Below are 12909 nucleotides of genomic sequence, written 5' to 3' on the forward strand. Positions count from 1 at the left end.
ATCCCCTGGGCCGGACAATCCGACTGGGTATCCTAGTTCCTCTATTATCTCTGATTTTCTGCTTTAGGGACAGCTGTGGATGCTTGGCTCTGGGGTGATCCTGTCTGAGGACTAACCATTTCTGGCTGAGGCAAAGGTTCGGTGTCACCTGGAACTCTGTATTGGATTGCCTGGGCCCAACAGCCTGACTGGATATTCTGAGCACTCTCCTCCCTGCTCTCTTTCTTTAGCCATGGGCAATAAATGTGGGGGATTGATGATCCCACACTTAGGGTGCTAAAATACATGCTAAAGTCCTGAGGGTTTTAAATCTCAGATGGTTAGGCAGTCAAGGCCTGAGGGACAGTGGTCACATTGGCACTGTGGGTAACATTGGTTAATTTATTTGTACGTGATACTTGGGAATGGAAAAAGAGCAAAACTGTCGCCCAAAACACTGGTCCTGGCCCACCTCAGCCACCCCAGCAAGAGCTTCTGGGAAGTTTAGAGGGCAGAAAACCACCCCCAAGGTCAAGGGGAGTCCAGAGCACAGAGCTCCAGGTGCAAGCCTTCTGGTGGGGCTCCAACAGCCAGTTCAGGATTTTCCATTGGTGTTAACCCTGAAGGGAAATGCCCAGTGGCAGTGTGATATCCCTGGAATGCAGGGGACCTGAGAAAGCTGTGGCAGAAATGAGCCTCACTCACGCTGGGCGGAGACTAGTCTTTAGGGTCTTTCTCAACAACCCTGCATCCCGGCAGTTTGAATAATATTTTGGGAGCCCCTACAACTCAGGAATTGCAAGTAGTCTGGGAAAAGGTTAAAGAGCTTTTAGACAGAGCTAACATGAATGTCTCCTCAGAGAAGGTGCAAATAACCCCCCTCTTTCTACAATTTTAGGGACAGGATTATGTTTTGAAAAGGCCTCCCCCTTGAAATCCCAGCTAAGCGTTAAGGAACAATATTCACCAGTAGAATTTCAAAAGCTTCTTGGAGAGGTCATTGGCTATGCCCTTGACTACCCATGTCTACAGGGCAATTACTGCCATTATTTGAAAAGGCATAATGCTAGGAGACGAGTTTCCCTCATGTACAAGCCTTACAGGAGACTCAAAAGGCCCTAGGCAAGGCTACTTGTTCATTATTGCCCTAAGAAAGAGTTACAACTGTGGACATTTTCAAATTCTCCCGTGCTTGTAGCTACCCTTGTCCGGGAGGATAGTCCCTTCCAGTGGGTACATTTATGCATTTGAGGGGCGCCCGGGGTTTATATTTGTCTTGATCAACTGGCAGATCTAATTCAGGAGGTGAAAGAGCTAGCCCTTAGGTGTTAAGACTTTGACACAGCAAAGCCTGTTGCCCCTGATTGAATGAGTTATTATGAATGAGTTTGAAGAAACAGTAACAGGCTGGCAAGCCTCCCTTGTAGATTATCTCGGCACGATTGACTGCCATTATGGGCCATAGAAGTGAGTCACCTTCTTCAATCTCTTGGAATGGGAGAATCCTGCCTTGTACCATCAAATCATGAAGATGGAGGAAGAGAAGGGGCTACAGCAGAGGTTTTTCTATCTGATCATGTCTATAAGACCTATTTTGACCTACCCATGTCAAGGATCAACAGAGTGTTAGGAACTATTTGCTGCAATTTTAGCAAAACTTCTCTCAAAAGTGAAAGATTTTTTTTAATCTATTCTCTGATAGCCTTTATGTTGTACATTTGCTCCCAGAATTAGCGCAGGCATATATAAGATTGAATAATAATCCTATCATCCCTCATGATCCAGGCCCAAACTTTGCTGCAAGAACAGACCCGTCCTCCTCTCTCTGAAGGTCTCCATTTGCTCTCCTCATGGGATAGTACACAGAGATGTCCTCTCCATTTTAACCATTTTAACCTTTATTCTAACCTGCTTTTCCAGTTTTTCTTGACTTAACAACACTGTCACCCTAGGTATCTAAATTTCTCTAACTTTACCTCATAGCCCTCACCCCAAGCTGAGAGTGGCAGACTAAGAAATAAGCGATTTAACATCCATAAGAAGTCGAAAAAAAAAAGAAAAAAAGAAAAGGAAACATATTCTGCAACTTGATTTAAGAGTTATATATATATATATATATATATATATCGCATATATATATATGCGATGTGATATAGACTGGTCCCAATCCACTGTTAATTTAACTCAAAGCATGAGATGAACCTATGACTTGCTTTATAAAACATTTCCAGGTTAAAATATGTCAAAGAAGAATTTGGAAGGTGCAAAATGTTTGAGAGTTAAATGTCTCTCTGTTCTGATGTGTTGGGATTGTGCATATGTTTATTTATTCGTTATTGTTGGTGTTCTACTTTAGTCTGGAGAAAAACTAGACTTTGTTTTAATACTCTTTCTCCAGTTATATATTTGTCATGGATTGTTAAGTTATTGTTCTTGTTGAGAATTGGGTGCGTGTATGCCTGACTGACAGACGAGATGGGATAGATCATGATTAACCTTTTTTTCTGTCTCCTGATAAAAAATTTTAATGAGGTCTAACCTATGTAACACGACTTGGCCAGACCAGACTCACCTTCTCCTCTGAGGAAAAGTTCATATACTGTTTCCTTGCTGCTTAGTCTTCAATTTACAGTGTTGTCCTGGCACTGATCAGGTCTAAAATACAGTATCCGTTAACATGTTCAGTTAAATGTCAAATGTACTTTTTCTTTAACTAATTTACACTTCTAAATTCTTCAGAGTTTGAAACCAGGTGTCAAGACTTTGAAAGTTGTAGGATCCCTAGAACTCTCAAAGATTGAGACAGAATTTGGATAATATAATTGTCATTTAAAATAATTTGGATTATAATCTCACAATATTATAAAATTATGTTAAAATTTTTGCATCCTATAAGCTATTAAAGTAAATAAGCTTTTATGTTCATTGGTCAAAATGTTTCCTAATCATGAAATTGGCCCTGATTGTAAATTATTTGTGTTCTTATTTACAAAGAGTATGTGAGATTTTGCCTTACAGGAAAACAACTAATTCTTTTGAAATGTATAGTGTAATTTGTTGTCACATGTATAATTTCTGAATTTTGCCTTTAAGAAAATGGAATTGAAATCTGATTCATATTGAAGAACAACAGTATTTTAACATCACCTTTACACTAATTTTCATCTTATTGATAACTAATAAATTCATAGTTACTCTCTTAAGACAACAGCCAAATTGAAGTTTTTCGCCTCTCTTGACTTCAAATAAACAGAAGCTAAGGAGAAGCTGCAGGCCTACCAGCCATGGAAAAGGCAGGAACATGCTAGGAGTCTGCCCTTTGTAAGGAATTTAGAACGCTGGATTCCTTCAGGTTCCCATTGTGATTCTTATCTGCCTTCTTTTGAGGAGGGAGGATTCCCAAATCAGCTAGAATAAGGTTATTTGAAAAACTTCTCTTTCCCAGTTTTAAGGCAGGTTGTGTTAAAATGTGTTTCCACAAATTGAAAGAAATGCTTAAAAATTGCTTAAAGCAATTGCATTTAAATTTGGTATGCTTTTATTTAGAGAATGTTTCCATTTGGAGCCTTATATGATTGTTTCAAAATGTAAATCAAGAAAATTAGCAGATTTTTAAGGAATAGCTTGTAGAACATTTTGTCCTACAGAAGTATGGCTATCATGCAATGGAAAGAAAAAACTGGGATAAAATACTTAAAGGCTTCATATTGTTGAAAAATGTGCCTTGTAAGTTTTACTTATATAACTGTCTATACTTTTTAAGATACAACTGCAACTGTTTGAATATTTGACATTAATATCTAATTGTATGCTGACATTAGAATTGAGTGTGCATACATAGAAATGCTAGTAAATATCTGAAAAATGTCAGAGGAGGGTTCTGGTGTGATGGCTTAGCAGTTAGAGTCTGGTGCAGTAGCCTGGTGACTGAAGTCCTCACTCTTTATTTAAAAGACAAAGAAATACATATAGAGATCTACACATCGGTTGAGGCAGACAACACGGATGGCAGAAGGAGATGTGGAAGTTCACTCTTTAAGTGACCTTGATAGCAAGCAATCTATTCTCAGATCAGAAAGCTTTATCCAGTTCTCCCAGGAGGGTTGTAAGACCTGAATCACTTGTCTCATCAACAAGCAACCCTAAGTTGTATATTAAAATACTGTAGAGTCAGAGAGAGGGTTGGTTCTAGAACTCAGGTATTCTGCCATGGGAAACAGGTGTATTAACTAGCATTTTCATTCCAAGGAAAACTGACTTCCTCTCTATAAGGTTTTTGCATTAGCCTAATGGAATTTGTTAGGTGCTCAGTGTGAAGGGGCCTGTGGCATAGGCCAAAGTTGAAGGTTTCTCAGTACAAGGCAAAAGCTGGGCTCTGGTCTATTATTCCTGCTCTCCCCAAGTGCTTTCAGAAATTGCTGCCCCTCCTGGGACACTCCTGGTATTACAGAAAATGCCACCATGCAGTGTTCCTTGTGGTACTGGCTATCTGATGATGCTGTGATGAAAGCAGTCTATCTAGGAACTGATGGTGCAGGGCGGAGGAAGGAGCCATGACTATCAGTCATGGTCACCTCAGCCTTGGGTGCTGTTGGTCTGGGTGGAGCTGAGCTTATAAGCACTCAAGTCTTTGCACTATGCACAACACTATTGTGTCCTATTCAGTTAATGATAAGACCTGCAAGAGTCAAGCTCAAGTCAAGCTTCAACTTCAGGATGCCGCATTCCTGCTGGAACATTCTGGAACCAAATGAAGACTTGCTTTCAATAGTTGAACTCCAGGTAGAAGCAGTTGTGTCCTGAAAAGTCGAAATTCATATTGTGCATTTTGTTCAATTGAGCTGAAGCACATGTAGGTTGGTTTTTGGTGGGCAGTGTCTATGCGTGTGATGGTGGTCAGTGTGTACATGCGTGCTATTTTCTGAAATCTCAGCATCTGAACTAATGCATATTTTTTGTATTCAGCACCTCTCAATGTATACTGCTTTCTGAAAGGCTAGAGGCAATGTGTTAATTGTTTTATTGGAGGCAGGTGTCTGAGGTAGGGACTTTCCCTTTGAACCTTGGAATTAGTGGACCCTGTTTCCTTGAATTCTGGAGACTGTGCATGTGTTACTTTCTATGAAAGTGAGGCTATACCTCTCACTTGGATTCCTCCTGGCAGTGGTATTGATCTCATTTTCAAGTTCTAAGGCATTAATTGTAGTATTATGATTGCACCTATGAGTTGTGAAATCTATTTTCTCTATTAAAATCACATTGGCAGATCTGTGTTGCAGTGATTGGGTACTGGGGACCCCCATGGGGGTTGTGTGGCAGACCCACTTTATTCTTTGCCATGTTGGCTTGTCATGTTGTGGACTGCAGCCCACTCTGGACTCCATGGGTGTCTTCTTTTGGGGGTTGAGGTGGTCAAGGGGAGGTACAGGGCAGCACCTCACCTCTTGAAGGGGGAGGCTGCTGCCTCTGCCTGTGGTTTGCCTGTTTTATGTCTTTGTGTGTCTGGGGGCAGGATGGCCACTTTACTAGTGCTACAGACCACTCTGTCCATCTTTGGGCTTGTCCTGGGTTTGGTGGTGTTTCCTCAATGGCCCTCTCAGCCTGGTGATAGATTTGCACATGGGGTTGGTGGGTGTGACCTCCCTTCAGTGAGAAAAAGCTTCTCTAGCGACCTGAGAGTGATGTGTCCACATTATGGGGTATCGTAACCCCTGCCTGTTGCTGTTCTTCCCTCCTCCTGGTTTATGTTGGTAGCTGCCTGCTGATGATGCCGATCACCTGGGAACTGCATTACAGTGGTGTTGGCTGCTTGTTCCCTCTACCCCATACTGTGGGGAGGGGAATGGAGGTTACATGGTGGCTCTGCCAGCCCCCTACCACTGAGGGCTGGATGCTGCCTTTCTTGGCTCTGCCTTGCGTTGGCCTGTGCTACAACTGTCTGTGTTGGGGGATGGTCTCACTGGGCTAGATGAGGTGTGTGTCCTGTGGTTGATTGCATGTGCCTGTGACTGCCTTCTGTGTGCCTCCTGGGGTTTTGGGGTGTGTGTGACTTGACCCATGCAGCCCTGTGACTGGCCTGGTGTGGAGTCTCTGTCTGCCTCCTGCCTTGGACTGCTCTTTCCCCTCACTGTCCTGTCATGGCCAGTTTGTGACAGTTGTGTCTCCCATGAGCTGTCCTGACCTTGGGAGTGTTCTTGTGGGGTTATGGTCTGTGAGACTGGAGACTTGGATGTTGGTGGATGGACACTGGAAGACAGTAGTTGCAGATGCTTGGTGTGCAGGTGCTGGCAGTCTGATTTTGGGGGACCTGGCAAAGGCACACTCAGGTCCATGTGGGAAAATGTCTGGAGTCACTGGTAGTGAGCTCTTGTGCTTCAGGTGTAACTAGTGTATGGTGGTGCTATCGTGTCTCTTTTCTGGGCGGGCCTGGCTTTTATTGGCCAAAGGTGTTCCCTTGTGGCTCCCCATTGCACTTCTGGTGCCTCTCTTACATGTATCCCTCTTGTGGCTGTTGTGGTCTTTTGTCTCTGGATGTGCTGCTGAGAGCTTGTCAGGTTTAGAGATTGGTGCTGGCAGTGAGATTCTGTGTGGTGAGTGGTGGTGTGCCACCTGGCCGCCATCCAGTTTAACTGTCCATGCCAACCAGACATTCTTTTCCTGTGCCTCTTTGTGCTCGGGTTTGCTAGTCCTTAGATCCCAGTGCCACCCTTTCTCATGTCTTTCTTCCTTGCCAGGATGCGCCTGATGCTGTGCCTCCATTACTTCTCTTTCTCACTCTGCTCCACGTTCCTGGGTCTTGTGACCGCACTGAGCTTTGCACTGTGGGTTCTGCTGTGGCTGTTGTGGGGGCACTTGGTCCCCTTCCACATGTCACACTACCTTGCCCTATCAGGTGGTGGGTGGTGGTGGTGCCATGGGTTAGATTCTTAAAATGATGTGTGTGGGTGTGTGTGAAGTTGGTGAGTGGTGACACTGTGGAGTTTAGTGTCCATTTCCCTTCTTCCTGGTAATCTTCTCAGACCTGTTGCTGCCTGTGATGATTTTCTTGAGGCTGGAGTTGTCTGGCTCCTTGGGCTTGTTTCTGTTGTGAAGCTGTATGAGTGGTTTGGCATCATTTTGTATTCTTTATGTGTGGGGAACTTTGTAGGCCCCGGTTCTGGCCTTGGCCCCTTTGTGCCATTTCCTCCATGGTGTTTGCCTTTTATTGGCCTCTCCAGATAGAGAGTGACTTCTTGAAACTTTGGCATGATCTGGCATTTGCGCCCTCAGTGTTGCTGCACCTCTGCTACATCCCCTCTGCCTGGCTCCCACTGTTCCACATCAACAGGGTTGGGAGTGGTTGCCCTGGGTTTTGGCCTGCCTCAACCCTTTGTGCCTCATTGTATAAGCCCATGGGGGTGGGAAGTGGTCATGGTATGAAACAGCCTGTTGTGCCCTCCCTTCTGCTGGTTTTAAGTTGGCACTTAGGTGGTGATCATGGTGTGTTAGGGGTTTTTCCCCTCTGTCCTCCCAAAGATTGGTGAGTGAGGCTGAATGTTCTTGCTGCCACTCCAGTCTTTATCCTATGCCTCTCCTCTCTACATATCCTTCCTCTGTCATCTCTGCTTGCCTGAGAGCAGGCTGATTGGGTTTGAAAGTTCACCTTTCACCTGGAAGTTGGCTTGTCCATAGGTGACAATGAAGTCTTTTCCCACCATTGCAATGCTGCCAAAATTGGTAGGACACATTTCCCACTAAGGTACTGTTCTTCATCTAAAAAATATTTTATTTTTTAGTAGAAAGTCAGATATACCGAGAGAAGGAGAGACAGAGAAAAAAATATTCCATCCATTAATTTACTCTCCAAGTGGTCACAATGGCCAGAGCTGAGCTGATCCTTAGCCAGGAACCTAGAGCCTCTTCCAAAGCTTTTCGTCATCCTTGACTGCTTTCCCTGGCCACAAGCAGGGAACTTCCAAGTGGGATCAAACAGACATGAACTGGTGCCCAAACGGGATCCTGTCACTTGCAAGGTAGGGCCTTTAGGTGCTAGGCTACCACACTGCGCTTATATCCTTTGGCAGGGCATCTAAGCCTAAAACATGCAAAAGAAATTGGAAGTGTTTTGGATGTATGCGTTTGTTAGAATGATGAGGATATGGGATAGAATAGCATTCTACAGGGGAAATAAAGTGTAGAGAGGTAATGTAAAGGAAAAAAAATAAATATCAAATGATGCAAAGAGCTTGCCTCTGTGACACTCTCATGGCTCACTGTGTTCCAACCTGGTTGATTCTGCCAGTAGCATATGCTTGTCTCAAAGATTAAGCCATGCATATCTATGTATGCATGGCTGATACAGTGAAACTGCGAATGGCTCATTAAATCAGTTATGGTTCCTTTTTTTGCTTGCTCCTCCTATGTGGATAATTGTAATTCTAGAGCCAATAAAAGCTAATAGGAGCTGACCCCTTGGGGTTGGGGTGGGGTTCATGCATTTATCAGATCAAAACCAAACCTGATTAGGGTCTTCTAAGCTTTGGTCATGGGGTGGCCCTAGTGGCTTGGTGACTTTTGGCAACCTTGGGCTGATTGCACACCATCTATGCTGGCAGTGGTGAACTATTTGAATGTCTGTCCTATCAACTTTTCATGGAAGTCTCTGTGTGTAACATAGTGACCATGGATGATGGGGAATTAGGGTTAATTCTGGAGATGGAGCCTGAGAAATGGCTACCACATGCAAAGAAATAAAAGTAACAAGGTTTCTGCAGGTGAATGTGCAGAAGGATCATTAATGAGAAGTGTTTGTGTGCACACACATGGTATGTGTGTTGGTGGGTTGCTGAACTGTGCCTGGGGAGAGGAAGGAGTTTTCCCTCATGGTGTTGGGTTTTGGAGATCTTGCCAGGGACATTGTAGTGGTGATGGTTGCCTACCCGTTCCTTGGCATCTTGTTTGTGTGGGTTTGGCTCCTACTCCACATGGTGCCTTCTTGGTGGTGTCATGTCAGGGAATATTCCATTGTTGTGCCACAGGGATGGGGAGGTCACTGAGAATGGCTACTCTTGCAGACTTCACTCCACTTTTCCCTCACAACCCTTGGCTGTGACATTCTTTTCTTCCTACCCCTACTCTGTGTTTCATTGGCTCACCTGGGGGAAGAAGGCAGCCTGTGAGTTGTGTTTGGGGAATGGGCACTGACCATGCTTGTGGTGATGTACTGTGGGATTGTGGTTGGTCAGGGCCATGTGCCTTTTGCCTGGTGTTGATCTTGTGGTGGCTCTGGATGCCTGTGCTAGGTTAATGCAGGGCTCTTGTGTCGGTTTCACCCAATGTCAAACCCTGTCAACCCCATCAGTGTCTGGTGTTGTTTCAAGATTGCTGACTGGCCTGGGATAACCCTTTCCTCTATCTACATTAGGGACAGTGCTGTACCTTGCAACAATGCGCAACTGTGCTCATGTGTTGATGAAGAATGCAGCTGAGAATTACTGTGGATTTCAGGACACATTGATCATTGATGCTTTGCACTTATGGATCCAGGAACAATCGTGAGCTACACCTGTGTGAGTTGCTTGGTGATCAGTCTTGTTGGGGGCACTGACCATTTTCTGCCCTATGATTGGCCCTTTGCCCTGATTGGTGTGCTTTGGATCTCTTTAAGCTGATTGGACAGGTTTCACAGAAAAATGGGGGGCTTGGTAGGGGAGGGGCATTAGCATAATGGAATTAATGGTCATAATGATTTCAACGGAAGATCAGAATAAAGCGCCTTGGAGACTCTCTCTCAAGTGATTTCTTCCGTGGGACGAGAGGAACCTCGATAATTGTTGCTGTGACTGGGATAGAAGATAACTGGTGTTGTGAATCGGATAGAAGTCAGCTGGTGAACGCCAGGAAGGTAACCTGAATAGACCGTTCAGGGAGCTGCTTATAGCGGGAATTAGTTTACAACTGAGCTTTTTGCTCAGGAAGCCGCTGATAGCAGAGAGGACACGTGCCAAGTAGTCAGGGTAGTGACCATTAAAGCTCAGGTCTAGTAATAAGACAAGTTCCCTGGGGAGCGACAAGTCAAGTTCATGGGATAGCGACCATTAAAGCTCAGGTCTAGCTATCATTCAGATTCATCCAGGTTCACACATGATCATGTTTACCACCCATTTACAGTTGTGTTTACCACCCACTCACCTTTGCGGTTAACCATGGCTCAAGTTCACGGTTAAGGATTGGTCAATTTCGTGATTTGACAATCAGTCAAGTTTGCAGGTTAGCCATGATCAGAGGTGTTAGAAATATGGACAATTTAACTTCTTCAGTGCATATGCAGCCTTTATTGCAGAAACTGCTGACAGTGCTGTTGTTTTTGCAAACTGTTCAGAGGATTGCCCCATGATTTCTGGATGAGGGTCTTTTGTTCCTGCCACAATGGGAGCACTTAGGCAGAGACTTATCTAAGGCAGAACGGCAGGAGCCCCTCCCTCCAGGAACGGTCAGGTTCTGGACATTGACTAAGTCTTGCCTGACAGATGGCACTGATAAATTCAGAAGACTTATACAGGAAGGTGAGAAAGTCTTATGGAGATGAAAAAAAAATTAGAATGGAAGGTTTAAAGACCCTTAATGATTTCCCTCAGGTATTGGAGCATATTAATTGGATCCAACCATATTTTTGTATTATTAGATGATGCCAAAATTGTGTCTACTTTTTATCCCAGCCTTGCTTTGGGATTAAACCCGTGGTCTTATGCCTAATCATATATGGCAGATGGATGTTACCCATGTTCCCAGTTTTGGTCGCCTTTCTTTTGTTCCTATCTCTATTGATACCTGCTCTGGGGTCCTTTATGCCTCAGCTCATACAGGGGAAAAGGTTCAAGATGTTATATCTCATTGCCTTCAGGCTTTTGCAGCCTGGGGAGTCCCACAGTATTATAAGACTGATAATGGACTTGCCTATACAGCCAAAGCATTTGATAAGCTTTGTTATGAATTGCGATTAAATACTCCACTGGCATCCCATATAATCCCTCTGGCCAGGCTGTGGAAGAATGTGCCCATGCAACTCTCAAAGCATTATTAATGAAACAAAAAGGGGGAGTAGGAGCCAGCTTATATCCCAATAGTCCTAAACATCAATTGGCTTCAGTTACTTATATTTTTAATTTTTTGATTTTGGATTTGGATGGCCATTCTGATGCTGAATGCCACGCTGTTGGCACAGGCCCCTGCAAAGATTGGATGATGTGGAAGGATGTTTTAACACAACGATGGATGGGCCCACATCCTGTCTTATGATGGATGTGAGGAGCAGTTTGTGTTTTTATGCAGGATTCTGACGGGCCGGTGTGGGTGCCAGAACGTTTGATGCAAATGATAAGAAGGCCAGAGCAAGACGAAAGAATGGTCATCGTGGATGCCAACCAGCCTGATGTTCATTCAGATCAGAGAGGAGACAGCCAGAATCTCCAGGTAAAACTGCACCATAAAAGGTGTGCAGCAAATATCGCCTTGCTGTCTAGGGCCTTGGAAATGGCCCCCAGAATGGACTGCTGTCAAAGTACTGTGACTCCTAGAAGAGTAGCACCTAATCTTGCTGTGACCAATTTATTTCTCACCTGTTCCAAATCTGCCTTTGTGAGGTATAACTATACATATGGTAACCTTGTTCAATCTGTTTTTGCTAAGTCTTGCAATGTCTGGGTACTTTACACTAGTATGGGTGGATGTTCAGATATATGAGCTTTTGCATTTATTGATAAGTTAGTGATAAGAAATTGTAATTATTGTAGGAATAGTTCTAGAATATGGGAAGAAGATGTTAAAGTTAATTGTAGTCGTGATGTTATCTAAAATGCTATTTATGTATGTGTACAAGCTCCATTTATGTTTATTGTTTCCATGAGTGCTAATGTTACCCTTTTGAATTGCTCTGTAGTTAAGTGAGCCCTTAACCAGTGTTGGAATGGCTCTGTCACTGCAGTGCTGGTACACATTCCACAATTTATTTCCATCATATGAAGACCTCCTGTGTGTTTAGTCTACCTGGAATGTGTGTCACTCCCTCTATTGTTACCAGTGGTCTCTGAGCATTGAATTTGTCGAAAGAGTTATCTGCTATGCTATCCCCTCATGGAAGCTGGTCCATATAATTTGATAATTTGACGTTGGAGCTAAGATCCCAAATTATAGCCATAAATAGTAGCAAAGTAGTGATTGCTATGGTAGAGCAATGGACAAATTGGACACTAAAGGATCTTTCCTTTGCACACCAAGGGGCTGGTATACTAGCCCTGGGCCTTATCTTATTAATTTTCATTCTTTGGGGTCTGTGGATGCTTCATCTTTTAGCACAGCATCAGCATCAACAAGAGTGGATGCTAGTGCAAGCTGTGCTTGCCCTTCACAACAGAGAATCCCCAGAACTCTGGATAGGCATGCTGGCCCGGTAGCCAGAGATGGGTAAGTTTCTGATACGGCATCACCAATCTAAGACAGGTTCCACATTTCTAGCCATGTTGTTAACCCATGACAGGTAAGGGGAGCCCAAACTCGGAACACCTAAGACAGGCACGGTCCCTTGCTTAATAAAACAAGAAGGGGGAGCTTGGGGGCACTGACCATATACTGCCCTGAGATTGGCCCTTCACCCTGATTGGTGTGCCTTTCGTATCTTTAAGGTGTTTGGTCAGGTTTGACAGTTAAGCAGGGCCTGGTGGGGAATGGGCTGGAATGTAACGGTGATAATGGTCTTAATGGTCACAACGGTCCTAACTGGTCACAACAGTCATAACGTTCACAACAGAAGATCGAAATAAAGCGCCTTGGAGACTCTCTCAAGTGTCAGGTGATTTCTTCCGCATGACGGGAGAACCGCCAATAGACACCCATAGGTTTTTTTTTTTTTTAATTATTCAATTGTTTGAAATTTTGATATTCAGAGTGGAGGAG

General features: G+C 44.0%; 1 protein-coding gene across 1 annotated transcript in view; it reads right to left on the bottom strand.

The window, feature by feature from the left end:
• LOC121152125 (probable histone-lysine N-methyltransferase PRDM7) overlaps positions 1–12909 on the bottom strand; it is a gene marked incomplete at its 3' end in the record, with an annotated part of 131306 nt that overhangs the window by 3293 nt on the left and 115104 nt on the right. The gene's annotated exons all lie outside the window — the stretch shown is intronic.

The sequence above is a fragment of the Ochotona curzoniae genome, unplaced genomic scaffold, assembly GCF_017591425.1.
Source record: "Ochotona curzoniae isolate NIBS_2020 unplaced genomic scaffold, NIBS_Ocur_1.0 contig_2325, whole genome shotgun sequence".
In the NCBI taxonomy this organism is placed as follows: domain Eukaryota; kingdom Metazoa; phylum Chordata; class Mammalia; order Lagomorpha; family Ochotonidae; genus Ochotona; species Ochotona curzoniae.